Source organism: Aplidium turbinatum, chromosome 6 (genome assembly GCF_918807975.1).
Source record: "Aplidium turbinatum chromosome 6, kaAplTurb1.1, whole genome shotgun sequence".
NCBI classification, from domain to species: Eukaryota; Metazoa; Chordata; class Ascidiacea; order Aplousobranchia; family Polyclinidae; genus Aplidium; species Aplidium turbinatum.
The window spans coordinates 15288380-15314642 of record NC_137477.1 but is presented as its reverse complement, the minus strand read 5'-3'; the positions used below and the strand labels follow the sequence as shown (position 1 = coordinate 15314642).

Sequence of the window (26263 nt, the reverse complement as noted above, 5' to 3'; positions counted from 1 at the left end):
GCGACATGACCGCTCCTGAAGCTGGGAGTTGCTCGCAGATGCCCGAGTGGATGAACGCCCACCGCTACGAGCATGATAATGTAAACCTCTCCCCCGTCGATGACGGTGAAGGTCCCATTACGGCCCGGGAGGTGGAGGCGGTCCTCCAGTCGCTAGATGTCGGTTCCGCCCCTGGTTCTGACGGATTGTCCTACGGTTTCTGGAAGATCCTGGACCCAAGAGGGGGACTCTTGGCCAGCCTTTTCGAGACCTGCCGGATCAACCGTCGTGTACCGGACCAGTGGAGAACCAGCAGGATCACTCTCATATGTAAAGACCCTGAGGGTGACCTGCACGACGTCAGCAACTGGCGGCCCATCTCCATCTGCCGAAACATATACAAGATTTACGCCGCCGTATTGGCCCGGCGCCTGCAGCGATGGGCGGTGGGGGGGAATGTTATCAGCCGAGAGCAAAAGGGATTCATGCCCACGGAAGGCGTCTATGAGCATGTGTTCATGCTCGACACCATCCTCTCGGATGCACAGTCACGCAAAAGGCCTGTGTCGGTTGCGTTTCTGGACATCCGAAACGCCTTTGGCAGTGTCCGGCACGAGTGCATAGCCGAGGTCCTGCGTCATTTCGACGCCCCCACAGACCTTATTGAATGCATCTCCGACATATACGTCGCTAACACCTGCACCGTCCGCTGCGGCAATGGTGAAACCGACCGTATCCCTGTGGGGCGGGGAGTCCGTCAGGGCTGCCCGTTGTCTGGGCTGCTATTCAATTTGGTCATCGAGGTGCTCCTCAGGGGCGTCCGTGACAAAACGGATTGCGGCTACAACCTTCCTGCCAAAGAAGACGACATTAAAGTACGTTGTATGGCTTATGCGGACGACATCTGTCTCGTTTCTTCCGATCGCGAGCAGATGATCTCTCTCCTATCTTCTACCGATCCCTTCTCTTCCTGGTCCGGGCTACGGTTCAACCCACGCAAGTGTGGCACCCTATCCTATGGGAAAGTGTCGGCGTCCCGTCTGCGGGTCGACCCGAAACCTTTCTCCCTTGCTGGGGAGGAAATTCGGGTCATCCCCAAAGGCGAGACGTACAAATACCTCGGCGCTCGAACCGGCTACGCCTCGGACGCATCCCTAACCCAACCCTTCATCTCCACTCTGGAGAAGCACATTTCTTTATTAATGAAATCCTTTCTTACCCCAAGCCAGAAACTCCTGGCACTCACCTCTATCATTCTCCCGTCCGCGTCATACCATCTGCGAGTGCGGCGCTTCAGACAGTATGAGCTTCTGAAGCTTGACCGACTGGTATTGCGGTGTTTGAAGGTGGCGTGGCGTCTTCCCAAGTGGGCGTGCAGCGCGTTCTTCTACTGTAAGCCTGCATTAGGAGGTTTGGGCATTCTGAACTTGTGTCGCGAAAGTGACACGCTTTCGGTAGCTCATGCTTTCAAGATGCTGACGTCACCTGACAACATTGTCTCTGCCGTCGCTCTCGGGCAGCTTAGGCGTCATGCCTGTCTGAGGCTCGGCACTCCGGATCCCACGCCTGGTCACCTGGCCAGTTATCTAAACAGTGAACCTCCTCCCGACGGCGCCCGCTCTAGACCGTGCCCTACAGGCGAGAGCCTGTGGGGCCGTGTCCCGGCGGCCACCCGTCGTCTGAACGTACGCTGGTCCGCCCGCCCGGATGGCGGCCTTGAGTTGGCCGCGGGGAGCTCCACAATCACCCCTCCCTTAAGGAAAAAAGTGGTGCCGACCCTCCATCAACACAATGACTTGTGGTGGAGGAGACAGTGGGAATCCAAACCTGACCAAGGCAAGACGGTCAGTGCCCACTGCCTGTCCGGGTTCTCAAATTCCTGGACCCGGCGCCCGGAGCTCCTGGATCACGCGGACCGAGTATTTGCGTACAAGGCCAGATTGAACCTATTGCCACTCAAATCCAAACCAAGCCATGGCCGTCCTTACCTACCTGCCATGTGTCGTGCGTGTGGGAAAGCGGAAGAGACTCTCCCTCACATATTGAATCACTGCCCTACCGTGATGACTGTCGTCACGGAACGTCACAATTCAATATTGAGGGAGATCGCGGGGCACGTGCCTGCCGAATGGCAACCCGGGCTTGCCATAGATAGTACGGTTCCACAGCACGTGGAAGCGGGCGGTGCCGATCTGCGTCCTGACATCGTCTTGCAACGCCCTGACGGTGTCACGGTCGTATGTGACGTCACATGCCCGTTCGACTACGGCGCGGATTCTCTTCGAAAAGCCGCCGACAGGAAACACGACAAGTACGGCGAGTTATGTGTCAACATAAAGGAAGACAGGAAGCGCCCTTGCAGGGACGTCCTGTCACTTCCGTTCGTCGTAGGCTCCCTCGGGAGCTATGCCCCGACGAGCTCTGACGGCCTTGGGCGTTCCTGCTCGTGGGGTAGCAGAGGTGGCTAGAAAAGTGGCCTCCCTCTCAATCGAAGGATCCTTCCGCGTCTGGAAAGCTTGGAACGCCGGGCTCACTCGTGGAGGGGCTACGTCATAGAAAAGACGACATCAGCGATCAGAAACTTATTCCCTAATAACGTTGCAGTAAGTATCCGAGCGCGCAAGACAGCAAACCGTTTGGACGTTATAACTTTATAACAATATTGTGTTAAAATTGATCACCCCATATCACCACCTTATTTCTATAAACTAGCGCCATTTCTTTTATATGATACTCCAGTCTCATCAAAAACAAACATTCTAAAGTAAAAAGGAAGGAAATAAAATACCTCTTGTACATTGTGACTTGAGACTGGTTTAATAGTAATTAAGCAATTTCAATCACCACTAGATTCTCTATGTATTAATCAATCAACTGTTTCGAACTGTCATACGCTGTTTTTGCCTTGTAACGCTGTTCTTGCCCGCTCGGATCAACCTCGCTCCGCTTTCAACGCATCGATCAACACGATCCCCTGATCAACTCGATGCAGCCTCAAAATTTCTACCTCAAATTTATATTTTTTACCGGTAATGTAGCCTATCAGTGCCTCTGGTTTCGATCGCTAGCCTCCCCGACCCAGCTGGGCGAACCTGCCTCAACGTCTGGTCAGTGCACATCCGTGCTCGCCGAATGAAGGCTTACTCTTCTCCAGTGAGTACTAATTACACTCCCACCTATATTTTTTTTTTGTTTTATTGATTAATCGAGCCTCTGCTCCACAATTTTATTGAATATTTCGTCTGCCACGAGAGCCAAATTATCCCTAAATGGTTCTACTCTCTTCCTCGTGGGAGACCCCAATTTTATCCGCTCTGCCTGCTGGCAGACCGGGTATAAGAGTCAAAGTACCTGCGCGAGGACGCGTGAAGGAGACGTGGGCGCCACCCGGCGGTCAATTACTGCCGGTTCCAGCGTCCACACGCGACGGGTCGCCCGACTCGTCGCAGGGCTCCTTTCTGGACTATGCAGAAAGAACCTGTCTCCCTGGCCCGCTCCGCCATTCTAAATTTGCGGACGGGCCATATAATGTTTCGATCCACACTCTCCCTCCACAGGTACCTCGACTCCCCAGCCTGGCCCTCGCGACCTAAGCTGGTGGACTTAACCCTCCGGGTGCATCGTCATCCCATAAATCACGCCGCTCCCCGCCTCCGCGGGGTGTGGCAGGCCGGTTTCTTAAAGTCTTCGACCTGGCTATGTTTGTTTGTACTCTCTCGCCGTGTCAATCTTTTGTACCGTGAGTTACTGATGCGAATAAAACAGTTCAACAACAAGTGTAGTATCTGTTCTTCTCAGTTTAATACCTGGGACGCCCAGTATCGCTGGGCTCTTGTATTAAATGTATGTTTGAAGACGGGGTGTCGATTCAAAGCTCGCTTTGTCGCACCCACGGGTTGTCCCGGTATTGCAGTACCTCCGGGTTCGGCCCACATCCCACCTTCGGGTGGGATAAATGAACAATCAATCATTGAAAATGCGAATCATGGCTTTCGTTGTTCGTCGGTCTCATTTCTTGTGTTTTATTGGTCGTCGTGTGTATCATATGTCATTTTCTGTTCATTTTCATTCATTGCGCCGATGTTATCTACTCTCTCGCGTACGTGTGTGTGGTGTTGCAAATTTTTCGCTTGTTGTCGCGTGTTCTGCAATGACTCTCTATTGAATAAAAGTTCCTGTGCTGAGCAATTCAGCCAGCACAGCTGTGCCAATAATGCGACTCACCTTGTCAAACATGTGATGTTCTCCTACGCAGACACAAACTTCTTTTCGTCGCGAGTCGTGAACAAACCAACTGACTGACCGGCCGGCTTCAAGCGGCACGTGACATGCAGAGTCTTGCATTAGTTTAATAAATGTGAGCAAGCAATGCTCAGAGGGCGACTTACCTTTCAAAGAATAGAATGCGATCACTCATCATATGATAGCATGTATGGCAGCGAATGAAACTGAGCTTTGCTGCAGGCCATTGGCTTGAAATAAAAACAGCATTCTTAAGAAAATTTAGCCCGCTATATATGGCTTGGTTAAGCTTCTTCATCATTCTATTTGAATACAAGGTAAGTGCGCCTGAGCATTGTTTGCTCTCATTTTTCAAACTCATACATTGTTCTTTTTCGAAGTAAGTGAGTGATCACAGAAACAGCAGCAGCTGCTGAAGTGTCGTCGAAAGGTTCTGCTCACACACAAAAAAGGCAAACAAAAGCAACGGAGCAAAGCCGAAGAGAATCACGGTCCCAGAAGAGAGATGCTGACAGGCAACCAACTCATACTTACCTGACGAGGGTCTTCACCGTGATCACGTAGGCGGTGGGCCCAGGGCGAGACTTCACCATTGCACTTCGGAGAAGTTGACCTCTGCGATTACCCCAAATGTGGGTAACTCGGTCGTATAATTTCTGTTAGTGGGGACTGCGTTCGCGCTATCCCTTTTTTAACTCATCAACCGAAAGCGAAGAAGAAGAAAAAGCTTTTTCCATCCCCCCCGTACAACACATATCAAGCGTTTGGAGACCGAATTGTTGTCTTGTGTCCTGCTGTTGCGAGACCACAAGCTGAAAGCGAAATCATCTGAAAGCTTTTTAAGCGAATCAAAAGCAAGAGGTGAGCGTACTTGCTTCGGCAGTACATAAACCAGAAGACAATGTTGCTCACGTCCTCACCAAATGCTCTTTTGCGCTAGGAATATGGGAGCGCCTGAAACAACAATATCTTGGCCTAACCAAAGAAGACATGGAAATAACAAAAGACATGATCCTCTACAGCCAACTCCCTGACGGACAGAAGAACAACCCGATTCTTTTGACCATGATGAATGTCGCCAGGCACACCATCATCCAAAAGAAGATATCTCTGGACATCGGCGACACATATATACAGGACACAAAACGGTCCACCATTCAAGCCCTATGGGTGATCATGACAAAAACGAAAGACATAACACAAAAACATAACATTCCTTTGTCATCTGACATTTCTACTCCTTCTAAACCTCCTCCTACGGTCAGAAGAAAAAAGAACCAGTTGGTCACAGCGGTAAACCATAATCTCTTCTTGGGAAAATTTTAACATAAAGTTCCCGAATCCGTTCGTCTGTATATAATGACCGAAGAAACACACACTTGAACTTCTTTTCAAACAGTGTATTTCTGTAAAATTAGCCCACGGCTACCGAAAACGAGGGGGTGCAACGCCTTACACCACTGAAAAACTGTCACTACAGAACAGATTACTTGGATAAAAGACGGAACCTTTGTCCAGCTAGCAAGCACTAAGCCAACAGTTAAAAGTGCGGCCAACTTTCAAACAATCATTTTACGAATGACCAGAATAGATAGCAATATCTCAAATTCACGTATGCAGTACTGTGACGCAATAATGAAAGACAATTATGAAGTCATTCCAACAGGTGTTTAAAGCTGATGTAATATTTCCTGTTTAAACAGGCCCAAACAGGTTTGACACAATTCTTATGAACGCTGGTGCAATTTTGGCTCATGTTTTAGGAATTTCCATGACGTAATATTCAGTAGACTTGAACGGTTTTTATATGACGTTTGATTTGGTGAAAATTGTCGGGAACACCAGTCGAGATCCACTCTTCAACCGCCCTCTCAGTCGTCCTCGGTGGTAGGGATGACTGATTGCAGCGGTGGATCTCACTAGCACAGTACGGTCGTAGATCATCTTTGAAGAAGCTTAGACAGCCAAGGGCGTAACAACCCACCTTTAACCCGTCCCTTTCACTCATCTACAACGGCCTGATGCCGGAAGAGTGATTGCAGCGGGAGATCTTTAACCGTCCCTCTCCGTTGTCCCACTCGCTCTGGAATGACAGGATTGCAGCGGCCAATTCCAAGACGACTCTGGGGTCAGCGAAAGCTACCCTCTCTCTGGCCGCTCCTCTCTGGCATCTCCGCCAAATGAGATGTCAGACTGCAGTGGCCCGTCTCCCACAAGCAGGTGCCCTTCTTCAAGCGGGCAACAAGAAGATACACACACATAAACAATTACAAATAAAATTAAAATTAACTCTCTACCAAAACGCGCTAGTTCTTGAGCTTGACCCGCCATCTTCTAGACTGCTCCAAGATCAGCAAGAGGAAAGTTGAGACAGGCAGATCAGCTTGAGGCAGCCACTAACCAAACATTTACATCCACAGATTACCATCTATCGCGGTGGGTCCCTTCGGTCGTAGTGAGTCCCTCGCCTCCCTGGTAGGTATCTTCCATGTAAGTATGGTGTGCCTGCTGAGTGTTTGGGTGTGTGGACGGCTCCCGGAGCGGACGCACTAATGATGAGACAGGAAACAAATCCATTCCATATGGACAATTTGTAAACCTGCAAGATGTAGTGGTATCCATCTTGAACTCTGAGCGTTGCGCGAAAAAGAAAAAAATTCTTGAGTAGGCCAACGCAAAGAAATCAATCAAAACTTGGTAAAGAAAGTTGAAAAGAGATTAGTAATTGAGCCAGATGATTTAGTTGTTATTGCGAAAGTGCTGAAATAAATAAAGAAAAGGCTACAAAGAAAGCTTAAAGTTAGATTCAGATCACCGTTCAGTCGTGCGACTGCGAATAACTGGATGCTTAGTTCCAAATCTCAGTCAAGAAAAGAAAGAATTTAAAGAAAAAGTGAGTTGTTCTGAATACCCCCCCTTTTTTTTATCCCCACCCCCATCCTAGTTATCTATTTCCACCCCAATCAAACCCTGGGATCTCCAATTCCAGCCCGGGCTTGGTATCCCTATCTTTTCCCCCGAAGAACAAGGTTTAAGAAGAAAAGGAAAAACATTTCACAAGAAAGGAATCATATAAAACTGTAATTGTTTATGTCGTGTTAATTGTGTACTACAGTAATTGCTATATGTTCATTGTTTAACCTAAATTTAGCTTTATCGAGTTTTAAATTAATTCCTAGCCTATTTTTCCATTTCACTTTGTTGTTTCATTTTTTAACCTTAATTCTAATCAGTTAGTTAACCTTAATTCTAATCAGTTAGTATCTTGCTACTTAAATTAATTAATTCGTAGACTTGTGCCTCTATTGCAATAATAAATCCATCCGAAAATCTTTTTTTTTTACCCAAATTAAACACCCTTGTTCAATTAATTTTTGAAATCTCGGCATTCAAACTCCTGCATTGGTAATCTAGTGTTGCCAGTTGTCTGCCAAATCTTCCTTTTCTTGCATCTGAAACACGCATCTTCCATAACTTCCTTTCTCCTTGAAGTGTTCACTTGAATCATAACCTTATCTTGTTAAAATTCTATACCGTATAATTTGAACAATAATCCTCTCTTTATCTTTAAAGTCTTTTGAACAATTGTTTATATCGATCCTAACTAATCGTACTTCAAATCAAAGGGTCACCCTATTTGTTAGTTTAAGTTTTCAGTAGTGACGTCACAATTGACTTTTTAGTCAATTGTTCTCAAAGCATTTTTTCAACCTCCTAGTTCATCAAACTTATTTGCAGTACCGTAATTAACTGATATTCAAAGCCTAATTGCATTTAGTAACGTTGAGTCTATGTAAAAAAAATAATTATCAAATTTTAAGTAGGCTAGTAACCTCTGATTCAACCCTCTTGTAATCCGTCAGTAGTTCTTTGTTTTTGTAATCCATTACTTTCAATTTCTAAACTTTGAGCTGTCGCTGTAAACTCCGAAACATCTTAAACTTAACCAACTTTTTATATATTATATTTATACATTTTCTACTGATTATGTCATGCCCTTTGTCGCACAGGTTCAAAGACTTTTCAAGATAACCTGGCCGGTGTTGATTTTACCTCCCCGTCTGCTGAGTCCACTAGTTTAGGCTGGCCGACGAGGAAGCAGGTTCCTGTGAGTGGGCACTCAGTCCCACTCAACCCAGATGGTGAAGCCTCACCGGTAGACTCTATTGCTTTCACGAACTCGTTGCTTCGTCGTGGCGACGAGTGTCTCGTCGTCGTCTGAGCTTCTGGGGCCGAGAGTCTATCCTTTTACCACCCCAGATTCACGATGTTCCCGGACTACACTGGAAGGCTGCTAGAGAGCAGACAGTCTTTAGTTTCATCATCCATGACGCGCAGACCTTCCACTCCGTTAGGTGGCTTGAAGATGGTACAGTCATTGATGATGTGGTCTGCGGTCTGTTCCTCGGCACCACATTCACAGGAGGAGGAAGAAGCCATTCCCCATTGGTGCATGGTTGAGCGGAAAAGGCCGACGCCCGTACGGAGACGGTTGAGGCGCACCCATGCCTGTCTCTGTAGTGTCAGGCCGATTGGGCGTGTGTCGGCGTCGGGGATGAATGAATGGAGTCTGGTGGTGCTTGACCTCCATTCAGAACTCCATTTATGGTCCGCCCAAGTAGCCGCAGAGATGTCTTGTTCATCAGCTTCGTTGATCAGAAGCCGAGCGGCTGGCACGAATGGGTGTCTTGATTTCAGTCGGCGGGGGTGACCGTTTGGGAAGGCAGAGATCTTGTGGTGGAGAAAATGATTAGGCTCCAGTGCCCGTCGACCGAGGGACAGAGTGGCTTCTTCGCGACGAAGCTCAGCAGGTTGGATGCCAGCGAGAATGGGGAGATTGTCCAATGGTGTGGGACGCAGGCATCCGGTCACTGTGCGCAGGGCGCTGTTTATGGCAGTGTCGATGTTGTGGCAGTGAGCACTGCGGCACCAGACAGGTGCACAGTACTCTGCTGAAGAGTAGACAAGGGCTAAGGCTGCTATTCGCAAAGTGTCAGCCCTCGCCCCCCAGCTAGAGCCTGCCAGGCGCTTCAGTAATGCAGCGCGGGATGTCAGTTTCTTGCGCAGTGACACCAAATGGTGGCGGTATGTGAGCGATCTGTCTAGTGTCACCCCAAGGTACCTTGGCTCGGGCAGAAGGACAGAGGTTTTCCGTTGTTGTGGACATGTAGCTCACGATCAGCTTCCCGATTGTGTAGGTGGAAAGCTGCCGCCACAGTTTTGGTTTCGCTGAGTTTCAGTCGCCAGTTCTGGAGATAAGCTGAGATGGTTTGCATGTCCTGGCTCAAGGTGTCTTCTAGATTTTCCCACGACTTTGTGGAGTGGAGAATTGCCAGATCGTCCGCATAAGCGTATTTTGCGGAGACCGTGGTTGGCAGGTCGTGGGTGTAGATGTTGAAAAGAAGTGGAGCCAGGACCGATCCCTGTGGGACGCCGTTTTTCAGGCGTCTCAGTCTGCTTCGCCGTGGGTTGCCGGTGGTGAGGGTGAAGCTTCGATTCCTGACAAGTTCCATAATCATATGGACCATATGTCGGTCAGGAAGCAGGCGAAGCAGCTTGTAAGTAAGGCCGCGATGCCATACGGTATCGTAGGCAGCTGTGAGATCTAGAAAGACAGCGCCGGCCTTCTTTTTTGCCTCAAAGCAGTCCTCGATGTCTTGGGTCAACAGTGTGACCTGATCTACAGTGGATTTTCCGCGCCGAAACCCAGCTTGCTCTTTTGGAAGGAGCGGGTCGATGATTGGGTTGACGCGGGCATAGATCAGTCTTTCGAGGATCTTGAAAGGAACACAGAGGAGGGATATCGGACGATAACTCCTTGGGTCCTCTGGTGGCTTGTGAAGCTTAGGGATCGCAACTACTAAAGCTCTTCTCCAGATTTTTGGGATTGTGAGGTGGTGCAGGCAGGAAGAGAGGAATCTACGTAACCAGGACTTTAGGGCATGGCCAGCATGGAGCACAAGCTCAGGGCAGATCTTATCGGGCCCTGGAGACTTGTGTGGTTTCACTAGGCGGAGGGCGGTGGCGAATTCCTCTGGAGTGAAGTCTCCAGAGATTGTTTCTTCTGGTGGTGTTTCCACTCGCCATAGGGCAGACACTTCCTTGGCAACAAGGCGGGATGCCTTGCGGTCCTTTGTCTTGTACACCCCGTTCTGCACTAGCTGGGAAGCGATGGCATTAGGAAGACGAGTGTCTGATCCGTGATCCATTAGGAAGACGAGTGTCTGATCCGTGATCTCACACCACACAGTGGCTTAGGCTACCTGTTGCATGCCACGAGTCAACTCCACTATATCTGAGGTCGAATAGACTGCAGTCCGTCTGCCCTATTCGCCTCACCCTCCCGAATCTATTCCCCCTTCTCTGTCCTTTCTCCACTTGCAGGAGGGCATCTCGACCTTACCGAGTTGTGCAGGCGTACCAGGACCATATGCGAGCATTCCATGGTTCGCGCGCCGAGTTCCTGATCACCTGTAGCAGGTGCTGCCGTGTTCTCCCTCGAGCTTACAAGCTGGATGGGGCCTTAGAGCACTGGCGATCCTGCCCCAAGGGCCTTCAATTGCCAACCTGCCTTCCTGGCCGAGCAATGACCCGACGCCGTCGGAGAGCCAAACCAGGCCCCCTATGATGACCAAGCCTGGGCCTTCCTACGTCTCTGTTGTTAGGCATGGAAGGCGCCGCCTTCGACTGCAGGCGCATCGGTCGAGGGGTCATCCCTTCCTTCCTCTTCCTCTGTCATCCGCTCTCAAGTCTTCTGGCGCCAAGGCCTGGATAGCACTTCCACTTTGCCCCCCCCACCTGACTTTATACCAGAACTTTTCCGTACTGTTCTATCCCATTCAGGCAAGACTTCGCTCAGCCCAGCTGATGCTGACAGCTTGCCTGATCTAGATGTGCTGTTTCTTCCTCGCCTGTCTTCGGCCGGACCTGGGTCGGAAAGTGGGGACTCTTCCGACTCGTCCGACTCGTTGAAAAACAAATCTCTTTCCTCTTCCTCCACTTCCTCGCCTGAGAGCCCAACCACGGACGGTTACGGCCCTACTGTCAGTGCGAATCCTTTTCTATATGCACCTCTGCGCAAGCCGACCTCCACCGGAGCCGTGGCAGTGGACTCGCTCGGTTTATCCAAGCCGGCTTCGCGCCCATCTTCCCTGCCTCGGACGGCTACCACCGGAGCTGAAGCTGGGGACTCAATCAGCTCTTCCAAGCCGCCCATGCAGACTTCTTCTTCCAAGTCTCTCCAACACTACCCATCTCACTCCTCCTTATCTTTTAATCCTGTTTCCATCTGTCCTATACAATCTTGTACCTCGACGCTGTCTGCCGAAGCCCGACCCTTTACTCCACCTACCCAAACCACCCACAATGAATTCCATTCAACTATCTCTTCCCAAACCTTGACTCGACCCCGAAGCGACACCATGGCATGCAACCAAGCCACGCATGACCCCGGACTCCCACAGACTACCCCAGGGATGTCCATCACACCCAACACTCAACGATCAATCCAAGACCCTGTTGAACCGGTCAGGGAAAGTAAGACGAAGAGCTCTAGGCGGGCTCTTTGCAGTTTAGTGAACCTTACTTTAGCGGGTGGCATAAATTTCGACCAGTTCTGCATTGAATTGGAAGAGTGGACCGCTGGCACTTCGCCGCCCAAGAGGACACGTCCTCGCAAACCACGCTTCAATCGTGGCGCCCGGGCTCGCGCGGCTCGCCGTCGTTCGAACGGGGGTTCTCCTCGGTCGGACGGCGGGGGTTCGCGCGGGAACGGAGCCCGATATCGTAGGGGAGTGGAGTTGCGAGCCGCCTTCTCGCGGGACGCGAAGGGAACGGTCCGTCGGATCGTTGAAGGAAAAAACTGCGACCTTCACTGCGAAATTCCCCCTCAAGAAATTGAGGAGAGATTTCGACGTGACATGACCGCTCCTAAAGCTGGGAGTTGCTCGCAGATGCCTGAGTGGATGAACGCCCACCGTTACGAGTATGGCAATGTAAACCTCTCCCTCATCGATGACGGTGAAGGTCCCATTACGGCCCGGGAGGTGGAGGCGGTCCTCCAGTCGTTTAATGTCGGTTCCGCCCCTGGTTCTGACGGATTGTCCTACGGTTTCTGGAAGACCCTGGACCCAAGAGGGGGACTCTTGGCCAGCCTTTTCGAGACCTGCCGGATCAACCGTCGTGTACCGGACCAATGGAGAACCAGCAGGATCACACTCATATGTAAAGACCCTGAGGGTGATCTGCACGACGTCAGCAACTGGCGGCCCATCTCCATCTGCCGAAACATATATAAGATTTACGCCGCCGTATTGGCCCGACGCCTGCAGCGATGGGCGGTGGAGGGGAATGTTATCAGCCGAGAGCAAAAGGGATTCATGCCCACGGAGGGCGTCTACGAGCATGTGTTCATGCTTGACACCATCCTCTCGGATGCACAGTCACGCAAAAGGCCTGTGTCGGTTGCGTTTCTGGACATTCGAAACGCCTTTGGCAGTGTCCGGCACGAATGCATAGCCGAGGTCCTGCGTCATTTCGACGCCACCACAGACCTTATTGAGTGCATCTCCGACATATACGTCGCTCCATCCACTCTTCAACCGCCCTCTCAGTCGTCCTCGGTGGTAGGGATGACTGATTGCAGCGGTGGGTCTCACTAGCACAGTACGGTCGTAGATCATCTTTGAAGATGCTTAGACAGCCAAGGGCGTAACAACCCACCTTTAACCCGTCCCTCTCACTCATCTACAACGGCCTGATGCCGGAAGAGTGATTGCAGCGGGAGATCTTTAACCGTCCCTCTCCGTTGTCCCACTCGCCCTGGGATGACAGGATTGCAGCGGCTCATTCCAGGATGACTCTGGGGTCAGCGAAAGCTACCCTCCCTCTGGCCGCTCCTCTCTGGCTTCTCTGCCAAATGTGGTGTCAGACTGCAGTGGCTCGTCTCCCACAAGCAGGTGCCCTTCTTCAAGCGGGCAACAAGAAGATACACACACACAAACAATTTCAAATAAAATTAAAATTAACTCTCTACCAAAATGCGCTAGTTCTTGAGCTTGACCCGCCATCTCCTAGTCTGCTCCAAGATCAGCAAAAGAAAAGTTGAGACAGGCAGATCAGCTTGAGGCAGCCACTAACCAAACATTTACATCCACAGATTACCATCTATCGCGGTGGGTCCCTTCGGTCGTAGTGAGTCCCACGCTTCCCTGGTAGGTATCTTCCATGTAAGCATGGTGCGCCTGCTGAGTGTTTGGGTGTGTGGACGGCTCCCGGAGCGGACGCACTAATGATGAGACAGGAAACAAATCCATTCCATATGGACAATTTGTGAACCTGCAAGATGTAGTGGTATCCATCTTGAACTCTGAGCGTTGCGCGAAGGAAAAAAAAAAAAAAGATGTCGCACTCAAGCGTAGAGAAGACTACAATCAGGCAAAAAATATGCTCCTCACTCTGGACGCTCATCCAAACCACGTCTTGGAAGAACGTCGACAGGAATTCTTGGAGAAAATCCAAAATTTCTACGATTACAAAGCAGTCGGATCTCAAATCAGATCCAGAACAAGTCCAACAAGCGATGAAGAGCCCTCCAAAAGCTTCTTCAAAGCAGAAGAAAAAAACTGTAAAAGCAGCTCTATCACTGAGATACACGACACAAACAACACAACTCTCACCAAGAAAGAAAACATTCTCAAAGAAGTACACAGCTTCTACCACTCCCTATGGGGTATAGAAGACCATATCAACCCTCAGGAACAGAACAGCTACCTAAACATTCTGAGAGAGGCCAAAATTGAGGAAGACGCAGCTGAACAAGCGGAACAGCTGATCAGTCTAAAAGAAGTAAAAACCGCCATCGATTCTCTTAACAAGGATTCTGCACCTGGATCAGATGGTCTCGGCTCATTATTCTACCAAAAATGCTGGCATTTCCTGAAACACGACATTTTAGAGATGCTTACAAATTGCTACTTGAGAAAAACAATGACTCCCTCAATGAGAGAAGCAAAAGTGAAGTTAATCTTTAAAAAAGGTGAAAAAGAAAAGCTCAAAAACTGGAGACCGATCTCTCTGCTCAACACAGACTACAAGATCTTGAGTAAAATCCTCTCCAACAGACTCACACCCATGATCACAAACATGATTTGTCCGAATCAGAAATGTGGACTGCCAAACCGCAGAATAGAGCATGTCACTATATGAACATACAAGCTGCCCTGGAAGCATCTCAAACACAACACAGGGACTTGTACATTATGATAACCGACTTTGAAAAGGCATTTGATAGAGTTAGTCACTCCTTCCTCTATGGAATCCTGAAGAAACTCAGAGTAAAACCAATAATGATGAATTACCTGTCTTTGGTTTACAACAAAACAAAAAGCAAAATAGAAATCAATGGAGCTTTAACAAAACGAATTAACGTTAAAAGGGGCATTCGACAAGGTTGTCCCCTCAGCATGCTCTATTTCATAATCTGTGCCGACGTGTTGACCCGTCGCATAGAGAAAAACCATCTTATCAACGGTTTTCGCTTTTCCAAGCTGACAATCAAAATCCAGCAATATGCGGACGACACCACATTCATCACAAGAGACATTCCATCTCTCAAAGAAATCAACAGAGAACTAGCCATCTACCAGACGATGTCCGGCCAGAAAGTGAACCAGGGAAAGACCCAAATCCTGGCGTCCAAACCTGACCTGGCCCAAAGAGCTCAGCAGCTCTTTCCAGAAGCTGCGATCTTGAACAACGTCAAGATCCTGGGCATCTGGCTAGGCACAAACAAAACAGAACTTGACAAGATGAACTGGCAGACCGCCATCAAGAAAACTCAAACGATCGCCAACATCCACAAACCACGAAGACTCTCCCTCTATGAAAAGATCTCGATCATCAACACTCTCTTGGTACCCGTCACTTTGCATCTCAGTAGAGTGCTGATGCCAACGAAACAACACATCAAAGAACTAAACAAAATTCTCTTCGGCTTCCTCTGGCATCCTTCACCATTTGAACAACTCCAGAGAAGCAAGACGTTTCCTCCTGTCAAATATGGAGGCATCAACATGGTGGACATCCAATCAAAATTCCAAACTAGTCGAATCGACAGAATTCGGCACCTCTTCCCACTAGAAGACGCCACCGAAATCTGGCACGAATGGGCCATGTTCAATTTGAGCTACAGAATGAGACACATCAATCCTCATCTGTTCTCCAACAGCATTCCGCATGCCCCGACTCCAAACGAAATGTATGCGGACATCTTCAAGTCCTTTTGCAAACTCAAAGGCTTGAAACACGACTGGGAAAATACTTCCTACAAAAACATCTATTTCAATCTGAAAACGCAAAATGAAAAGAAGATTGACAAGATTGATCAAAACGGAAAAAAGATTCCTTGGAACGAAATTCTTCTAAGGAACAAAAAATCATACTTCTCCTTCCACCTCACCTATCCTCCATGTCCTTTCGGATTGCTCATGGAGGATACAAATGGGGAGATTTTAATAGATCAATACATTCTGACAGAATAACAAATTGCAAATTCTGCAGAAAACAAAAAGACAATGTGGTCCACGTCCTCACCAAGTGCTCCTTTGCGCTAGGAATATGGGAGCGACTGAAACAACAATATCTTGACCTAACCAATGAAGACATGGAAATAACAAAGGATATGATCCTCTACAACCAAATCCCTGACGGACAGAAGAACAATCCGATTCTTTTGACCATGATGAATGTCGCCAAACACACCATCATCCAAAAGAAGATATCTCTGGACATAAGTGACACATATATACAGGACACAAAACGGTCCACCATTCAAGCCCTGTGGGTCATCATGACAAAAACGAAAGACATAACACAAAAACATAACATTCCTTTGTCATCTGACATTTCTACTCCTTCTAAACCTCCTCCTACGGTCAGAAAAAAAAAGAACCAGTCGAGATCCACTCTTCAACCGCCCTCTCAGTCGTCCTCGGTGGTAGGGATGACTGATTGCAGCGGTGGATCTCACTAGCACAGTACGGTCGTAGATCATCTTTGAAGAAGCTTAGACAGCCAAGGGCGTAAAAACCCACCTTTAACCCGTCCCTCTCACTCATCTCCAACGGCCTGATGCCGGAAGAGTGATTGCAGCGGGAGATCTTTAACCGTCCCTCTCCGTTGTCCCACTCGCCCTGGGATGACAGGATTGCAGCGGCCCATTCCAAGATGACTCTGGGGTCAGCGAAAGCTACCCTCCATCTGGCATCTCCTCTCTGGCATCTCCGCCTTTTTCTCCAAACAGGTGCCCTTCTTCAAGCGGGTAACAAGAACACACAAACAAACTCAAATAAAAATTAAAAAATGAATTATCTACCAAAACGCGCTAGTTCTCATGCTTGACCCGCCATCTCCTAGTTTGTTCCAAGATCAGCAAGAGGATCGAAAGTCGAGACAGGCAGATCAGCTTGAGGCAGCCACTAACCAAACATTTACATCCACAGATTACCATCTACTGCGGTGGGTTCCTTCGGTCGTAGTGAGTCCCTCGCTTCCCTGGTAGGTATCTTCCATGTAAGTATGGTGTGCCTGTTGAGTGTTTGGGTGTGTGGACGGCTCCCGGAGCGGACGCACTAATGATGAGACAGGAAACAAATCCATTTTATATGGAAAATTGTAAACCTGCAAGATGTAGTGGTATCCATCTTGAACTCTGAGCGTTGCGGGAAAAAAGAAAAAACAAAAAAGTAGTTAGAAAACATCTTAAACAAAGTTAAATTTTTTTTTGTTTGTTTTGGAGATATTAGACTTGATGGATGGAGCAATTGTGCATAAAGGGTTGGTTTTTTTGTTGTTTGTCGTATCCAGGCTTACGCCCAGTGGTTGAAGATTTAGATTAAGTGGACGAAGTTTGAGGACTTTGTGAGGTAACTGCAGGGAGTCGAACCGTTTGATTTTTCCGGTTCGGGTCCGGTTCGGGTTCAAAGATTGTTTCAAAATTTGGTTCAGTTCCGGTTCAGGTTCGAAGAAACTGAAAACCGGTTTTATAAGTTCCGGTTCGGGTCCGATAAAATTAGGCCTAGGCCTACTATTGCCCAACTACTAACTAGCCCAATTGGGCGTGAAAACCGCAAGGTTGGCAACACTGATCTCAACACTGCTTTGCTCAATTAACTTGCCTTTGTTGTTTGTTGCACAAGTTACAATCAAACTATATTGTCTATGATGTCACAGAAAAGAAGTTGTTTACCTCAAAAAATTCCTCTCCAAAGCATCGATGATAGTGGATCGTGTGTTACGGAATAGGCTATAATTCATCCGTACAATGTGGCCTCCAAGATAACAACATGCTACGTACAACTTCACTTACCACAATGCGAACAATGACGTAATGCTGGAGTGAACCGCTTTTTTCAACCGGTTCGGGTTCGGTTAGGGTTTAAGCTAACTCAAATTTTTGGTTCAGTTCCGGTTAAGGTTCAGACAAAATCGCACCAAAACCGGTTTACAAAAATCCGGTTCGGGTTCGGTTCGACTCCCTGGGTAACTGTGTGAAGTCTTGTCTGGAATGGCAACACTGAACGAAATACCTGAAAAACAAAAAAGTTTTCCAGACTTCCAAATGCTCATGCCTCAGAAACTTAGCTCTGTTTTTTTATTTTAAGAATCAATAAAGTGTTTTGATATACTACAGAAAAAGTAATATTATGAATTTTAGCTAAGCTACAGTTTCTTGTTTTTGTTATGTGTAGTGGCAGCCTGCTTACTGTGTACCGTACTTTACATCAATGGCGCCTCTACTACATAGTGTTTTTCCACTAGATCTAGTGGATTGCATACTAGTGTTTTTTTTGGGCTGTGGCTATATTTACACTATATCAGTCCTCGAAATTAGCGGCGGCACACGGCAATTGCTGTGGTAAATGCCGCCGCAAGCATCATAATAGCCATTCTGCTACGGCAATAAAAATGCCGTCGCAAAGTGAGCATTTAATTCGGACAAAAATTGTTCAAAATTTCTTCCTGTTTGATTTACTCGCAGCGTGAGTTTAATCAGCAGAAACATCGCACCAAGACCTCACCTCGGACTATTTTACTTGCTGTGAACACTCACACAGTCTTCGAAATTAGCATATTTTTACTTCGCAAAAACGTTGACGAGGCCAAACGGCAAAAGTTGAAATTGTCTCGGCAATTGCTTTGAACGTTTATTACGAAAAAATTGTACCAAAACATGTAAAACGAGAAAAGAAAAAAATAATCGAATAGTCTTTCACGACCGCACTGTTTGATTTGTTGCGATGTAATAATACCAAAAGTAGCGATAAAGCAATCAATGCGATACGCACGCTGTTACGGTGATTCACGTTATAATTCATTGGGGGGGGGAGAAAAGTAAGTTAATTTTGGGTTGATTCAACGTTCGACTCAGCACAAATCGATTTAATTTTCCCGGCGAGTGATATCGTGTAACAACAATGCCCAATAAGAAATTTACGTTTGTTTTACATTAATTCGACATCTAGCGACGTTAAATTATCATGAAATAACGTTAATTGCTCAATCAGGTACCGATAACAAATGAATAGCTCCCTGCGAGAAGATTGCCTCGATTTTCGTATACAGTACACTAACATAATTTCGGGACAATTAGGATACTGCGAGCAACACAAAGTCTGTTGGAAAAAGAACTAGTGAGAGTCGGAATCATCGGAGAATGAGGTTGTCGCGTCGTCACTGGAATACTTGAAGACGCAAAACTGCCCATTCATGAACGCGCGATGCCATATGATCGGAAGCATTACTTTTCTTTACTGCCGAAGAACCATTCATCCAAATTTGTACCACTTTTTATATTCGCAACGACACCGGTCAAAAATAAGCATTCGATGAAAGAATAACTTTTGCGTAACAATTAAGCCAGTATTTATAAGGTTGCAAACTTTTTACAGTTCACAAGAGCATTGTCAGCGCATAAAATAACGTGCGTGATGCTCTGGGCTACCGCCGTGTGACACACGATGAAGAAGAAGCGCATAAAATTTCGTTTGAATAAAGCAGAGGTGACAAACCTGCGGCCCGTCAAAGAATTTTGTGCGGCCCGCAAAACAATTTGACAATCGCTCATGCATTAAAGACAAAAAACATCTCAAAGCTGTTTTATGCCTTTACTGGTGCACCTTTCCTTTGCTACAGGTCGTTACAGGTCGAGGCTGACAGATGAAAATCTTAGTGTGCAGTTGAGAGTTGCCACATCGTCTGTTCGACCTAATATTGAACGCTTAGTCAAGCAAAAAACTTTCCAAAAATCCCACTAAGTAACAAAATTCAATGCTTCAATGTTATTTTTTAATATTTTATGCTTCAATGCTGCATTAGATAGCTTCAGCTGTATGATTCGCATGGGCTTTTGTTTGTTGTTTGAAAAAGAAATATCATTAACTGATTCGTTGTTTCGGAGCATAATGGTCGAAACAATTTGTCAACTTTAGCAAAAGGATAGAGCCAAAAAAAAGAAGAAAGCAAACGCCTAAACTGGAAAATTAAACTTAAAAAATTAAACTGTCTTTAGTGCAAATACTGTTGCTCTATCCTTTTTGTTCAAGTTGATTTGTTTTTATTTTTACTGTTGTATGTTTCGATTCTGCGAAAGATAATTTCAACTGTGTGGGTTTTATTACTTTCATCTGTCGTTTGTTACTTTTCATGAATAATATCTTGAGTCGCTTCTAAAACATTTCATAGTAGGTTACGATTAAAACGTTGTGTGGCCCGATATCTTATGTGTAATTGACAAAGTGGCCCGCGACCGCAAAAAGGTTCGTCACCCCTGGATTAAAGCATACGGCAATTGCCGCCGCAGTCCAAGGTTTGTTGATTTGGCGACGGCAATGTTTTTGCCGTCGTAGATGGAAGCTAATTTCGAGGGCTGCTATATAGTGTAATAATAGCCTCAATAGTGTTGCCAGATAAGAAATTCTGCCCCAATTTGAGAAAAGTTTAAAGCTGTTGAAAACAAAAACTTGTATTTTGGAAATTTTTTTAGCTCTGGGCAAAGATCAAAACCCTAATCATATTCCTAACTCTAACCCTTACCTTAACCCTTCCTAATTTTAATCCTAACTTTGGCAATATCTGATTGTAACCATGGCATTAAGTGTGGAAAAATAGCCACTTCCTCTTTTTTGCTATCTAGTGTTTTTTAGTGATTTATCGCTATGTTGGTGTGCATAACTTTGGACAGTGTTCAAAGTAGCCCTACTTATTGCTAGCTACATCAATATGTTTGTAGTGTTTTTCAAAGTGGACAACAAGTTGTGGTTATATTTTATTTTACGTTATATTTAACGTATAAGAATGGTTTGTTTATATGTTGAGTTGAATTTTACGGCTGTCTGACTACCTGATGAAATTTCTATCTATCTAATTTATCTAGTTTGGCTATCTGACTCCATGAAATAATTTCCACACAATTATTGTTATTCGAATTATAATTTTAAGTTATCAGAAGGTGTTCGTATAATATTGTAGGTCTCTAACACAATTTGAATTTATACATTACAGAATAGTGAAATTACAGAACAGGGAAACATTATTGAAATTACGGAACAGGAAAACATTATTACAAATCATTACATTTTTAACTAAACCATCAATTTAATGTTTTCTGAGAACTGAACTGGTCTAACTGAGCTGGTTTGATGTGAGCTGGTCCGATTTGATAGAGCTTTCGTCAAAGGACGAACAAACCATTTTATTTTGTGTTCCCTTTTTCTTATTTACTTCGGGAGCAGTTTACATGGAAAATTACAGAAACACTAAGAAATAAATTTAAGTTAAAGTAGTTTATTTTAGTACAAGAAAGGGAAACTTATATGACGAAATAATGGATCGCTACAGAGGTCCCCCCAAATTTGGGCTAAATTGGAACCAAGGGTACCAAGTTTAGTTCAAATTTAAGGAGTAAAAACGTTAACACAATTGTAACAGGCATAGTATGAATTAAGTACCGTATGTTTAGTGTTTATGATAATAATGTGGTGTTGTGTTTGTGATGTCGTGTCGCAAAGTGATTCTGCGTGATTCCACCGCCTTCCGCAAAGGAATTTCTGAGTTTGTGCCGTATAAGAAGAGTCCACCGCATAAAAGAATTGGTTGTTTTGTTTGTGAGCGCCGTTGCAAACTGTAGTAGGCATTCATTGTTTGTCTGGCTCTTTCTGTTGAAAAGCAGACCATGCCGATTGAGTTGATGCAAATGCAGCAGCAGCCTTGTCTCCTTTTTGTTTGCTAGAGATCAACGCAGCTGGAGATCATTGACATTTGTTGACATTCGGCCTTTGCATTCGCTGTGAGGCGCTAGAGAGTCGGTTGCAAGTGGCTCTGAAGCACTTTTTTCGTTGCAGGCGGTGAAAATGGCAGAACACTTGCGTTTTTGATCTTGGTTGTTCATGATTCATTCATTCATAGCTTGTCACGCCAGTGTCGGATGATTTCTGAGAAAGGCAAAATACATTCAATTACCCGTCCGACTATAGAAATATTTGTCGACTTGGTTTGTTAGTTGACCTGTACGAAATGTAAAGGTACTATTTGTAATACGGAAAAAAAATTAATACGTAACAAAAGAACATACGCTTCGATAAGTCTAAATATCATTCACAAAATCGTAAATTTTCATTAGTCTGAACAGTCGTTCGGCAACTGCAAATAAAACACAGAAATAAAAAAGATGCAGTACATGATTCAAAACCATGCGGTTGTTTCATACAGTATGTAAACTAATGTTTCGTGGGCATATGCATGCTTGCCCAACATAGGTTAATTAGGTTAGTAACATGCCATGCCAACCGTTAGATATGTGCATTTGCATGCCACACGCTCAGTTGCAGACTTGCAGTCATATTCAACCATACACAATAAAACCAAAAACGTTGAGCAAACAACTTATACAAAGAGAAAGGTTGAAATTGACAACCACTAGGTCTGCATTGGAAAGAATGCAGACAGTTGGAGAAAAAGACAACGAATTCGCATTACTTTAGAAAAGCAGATTGGCCAGCTTGTATGGCCAGACATCCAAGAATTGCCGCAGTGGCTGAGGTGCACCTCATTTCAAAGTACATGAGATGGCTATACCAGGCCTCGAAATATCCGGCGGTCATGGCGGACATGACCTCCGGAATGACCTCGAATGTCTGCCGAAGCCGGCTTATTGGTCGGTCATAAATAACCGCCGCAAAATTCTTGACAAAAATAGAGCTAATGCAGCAAAAATATGTTTTAAATTTGAATTGTAACAATTGTTTGTTTAACGCAAACAAATACGGAGCTGAAGCAATAATAGTAGGGATGTGCTGATTACAGAATTTTTGCCGATGCCGATTCTTTGATTAAATGATTAAAGCTGCTTTTAGTTGGCGCTCTTCAAGTGGTTGCGATTTTGTTACAAGTTGCTGCCTTTGAAATGTCTAAAAGCGTTCTTTTTGTCGCCTGCTCTAGACAGCGTGATTTTTTACGGTAATTCTTCGCTTCTTGCGCGCTACAAAGTGGTGATAGACACGCGTTTTATTTGTTGCGGAAATCAGTGAAAAGAGAAAAATCGCCATTGCTCACAGAGTGCAAAATAAACGTAGCTTAATGCAGTGCAGCGCTTCCACTTTTGTGGTAATTACCACAATTGTGGAATTTTCATCATGCTTGTGGTAAAAATGTGGTAATGAAAAATTTGTGGTAAAATTGTGGTAATATGGAAATTTTGTGTGGAAATGTTGCCAAAATGTGGAAATTATAAATTTTGAAAATTTGACATAAAATACTATCAATAAATAAGAGCATTAAAACTGTTGTCCTCCAAAATCGAACAGATATGCAAAAAACTACTTATAATAGCATGTGACTAGCATGTTCCGCTGTTTTCGGTTTGATTTTGGAATGCGTCCTGACTTTTGACTTTGAAGGTAGGGTGACCATGTGATCATATTCATAGTCAATATGTCTTTCAGATTCTAGCTGCGGTGTCAAGTACAGTAGTTTGCAGTGGCGTAGCCAGGGGGGAGGTTACAACCCCCCTTTGGCACACGTGTGACGTCACGATATTGAGAATGATGCTTTCAGTCTCTATGTCTCTAAAACAATGTTTGCCTAATTTTAAACGAAACTGCATTAAAAGAGCGAGTTTTTCGAATACTAAACATTCAAATATCTCAGCCAGTAATTAATAACAAGAAAACATAGAGACTTAGCTTTATTACCGAAAAATGCCCAAGAAAACATGATCTTATTCTTTTGCTATGCCACCAGACAGCACCATTTTACAGGAATATTTATACCCACATTTTTGTTAAAAATGCTCTCAGAATGCACCAAATTTAAAGTAATTTTTCAAAATTTTCTGGGGAGGCCCCCCAGATCCCCCGCCACTGGCCGGGCGAAGCCCGGCGGCCGTCAAAACCCCCCCTTTTAAAATTCCTGGCTTATCTACTGGTACTTTGCTTTCTTATTTCGGACGTTCTGTTAATAAACTGAGTAGTTGTTTTAGGCCTTATTTTACACTATATAGTGTAAATATAACCAAATAATAGCATTGCAGGATAAGGAATTCTGTCGTAATTTGAGAAAAGTTTAAAGCTGTTGAAAACAAAAACTTGCATTTTAGAAACATTTTTAGTTCTGGCTAAAGATCAAAACCCTAACCTTATTCCTAAGTCTTACCTTAACCCTTACTAACTTTAATCCTAACTCTGACAACACCTGATAGTAACTATGGCAACAAGTGGGTAAAAATAACCACTGTGTTAATGTAAAAGTAAGTCGAAATACGGTTAAGATCGGGTAAAAAATCACAGTAAAAAATGTGGTAATCTGAAGACAAATGTGGTAATCCAAGTGGTAATCCAGCTTTGTAAAAGTGGAAGCATTGGAGTGTGCAAAATATTATCTTGTGCGGTTTGCAGTATTTTTCTCGCAGAATTCAAGAAGGTGCCTGAAACAAGAAGATAAAAAGACTAGAGTGTAAAAGAAAATGAACGCAGCGGTATTGAATATACAAAAACCTTTAACCCTTTGAGGACCGTTGGTACATATGTGTACCATGAACTTTTTCCACGATGTCTAACCATTTTCTTGTAGTTATCAAAAAGTATTTGTCTCTAAACGTTTCTTAAATAGATAATCTATTTATGAATAAAAAAAATTTGGAAATTGTATTTTGTTTAAGCTTTGTTTTAACTGGTTTTGTTTGGTGAATTCGTCAGGGTTTGAAGCGGTAAACTTTGAAAGATCAACAAGACAAGAAAAAAATGTAAAAAAAGTATAATTTTTATTCTACATCAATGTTTAGTGATTAATCTGACTTATCCCATCAGTAAAACCATAAAAAAAATGTTGCTAGACAATGCTAAACTTTTGTGGTACACATATGTACCAAAGGTCCTGAAGGGTAAAATCTATTAGTCTAATGGAGGGATACAGTGATGTGGGAAAAACATAAAAATTAAGACTGTTGTTTTGAAATTTTAATGTAAATAACACGAAATATATTAGGGATGTATTTTAGACCTACATGCAAAGGTAAATTTAACTGATAGCATTACTTCCGGTTGAAAAATTATCAATAATTTGTCGCGAATTGTGTCAATACTGTATATACAAGCAATTATGATTTTCGTTGTCGTCGCCGTGTGAGCCTCTGAAAACAGTCCCACCTAACCAAATAACTTTACAGACTTTTTGAAGGTAGTTTTTGTTTCGCAGAGTAGCGATGAGCCAAGAATGTAGAAGTGTTAGCTGTAGAGTTAGGGTATTCAACAGGTTATAGGAAGTGCTAATCCAGCCTAGGGCATCTCAAAATCACTTGAACCTTGTATGCAACGGCTAGGCTAGTCAAGACTAAGCTCAATACTAGTAAAGTTTGTCTCCAAAGCAATACTGTTGGGTTTTTTAAAATACAGCTTAGGAATATCAACTTTTTAACAAAGTTTGAAAGCATTTTTTCAAAAATTTGGGGTAAAAACATGCTCAGAACGCACCAAATTTAATGCCATTTTTCAAATTTTTCTGGGAGGAGACCCCCCAGACCCCCCGCAAAGTCGTTCGCCTTCGGCGAACTCAGTGGCGGGCTTCGCCCCCCTCCACTATTCATTGCAGCCCCACTGCTCATAAATAGCACCAGCCGCCACTGTGTAAAACCATACCAGCAATGATGCTAAAGACATTACCCTTAAGGACCAATGGTACACATATGTACCACAGCGTAACTTCTATTTGAAATAAAAAAAAATTAATTTTTTTTCAAATACCTCTTTAAAGTGATAAACTTGTAGTAAAAATCATCAATATTTCAATAAAACATGTCTCAAAAGTTTATGGTCCTCAAAGGGTTAAAAAAGTAACACACCAGCCTTGCATTCAAAGTGCATCAATAGGCGAAAAAAGAAAAACATCTTGTGAACAAATTACTATTGTTTTCGAACGCAGAGTTGCAGCCAATCTTGTTGCTTAGCAAACACGTGAAGATTACCGGGTAGCTGGTTTGATTACGTTTGCGCAATCACATGATTGTTTGTTGAACGCATTAAGCATAATAGGCCAATACTTGGAAGTTACTTTTCTCTGCTTAGTAATCTAACATTAAGCAACTTTCAGTGACTACAAATTTTACAACGATTAAACAATAATTACAAAGAACATTTCTGCTTTTTAATATTCAAAATTAAAGGCACGTAAATTAAAATGCAATATCATCAACTTTTCTCCAGTTGCTGGAGTAAGTCTGTTCCGTTGAGGCGTAAAAATATTGCCACCTGTGCTAAAAATTCGTTCGCTTTCGATCGACGATGGTGGTGCCGAAAGCAATTTATTTGCAATTTTGCTCAGCTCAGGAAACATAGTATTGTTTGGTTTCCACCAAATCATTTCTCTTCTTGCTGCGCTAAAAATGTCTGCATTAAGGTATATTCTACAGATCAAAGAAAACTCCCTAATTTTGCCGAATGCCGACTAGAGCTGGGACAGCATTTGGCTGTAACATAGTCCGTTTCATGGGTTG

The 26263-nt window shown here is 44.8% G+C and overlaps 1 non-coding gene and 1 pseudogene across 1 annotated transcript; both read left to right on the top strand.

Moving 5' to 3' along the window:
• The first annotated feature begins 3706 nt into the window (after window positions 1–3706).
• Window positions 3707–3917, top strand: LOC145772894 (U2 spliceosomal RNA; annotated as a pseudogene).
• Window positions 3918–4747: 830 nt separating this feature from the next.
• Window positions 4748–4910, top strand: LOC145773409 (U1 spliceosomal RNA). Its single transcript, XR_014289792.1, has one exon. It is a non-coding gene; the product is annotated as a U1 spliceosomal RNA (small nuclear RNA).
• The last annotated feature ends 21353 nt before the right edge of the window (window positions 4911–26263 follow it).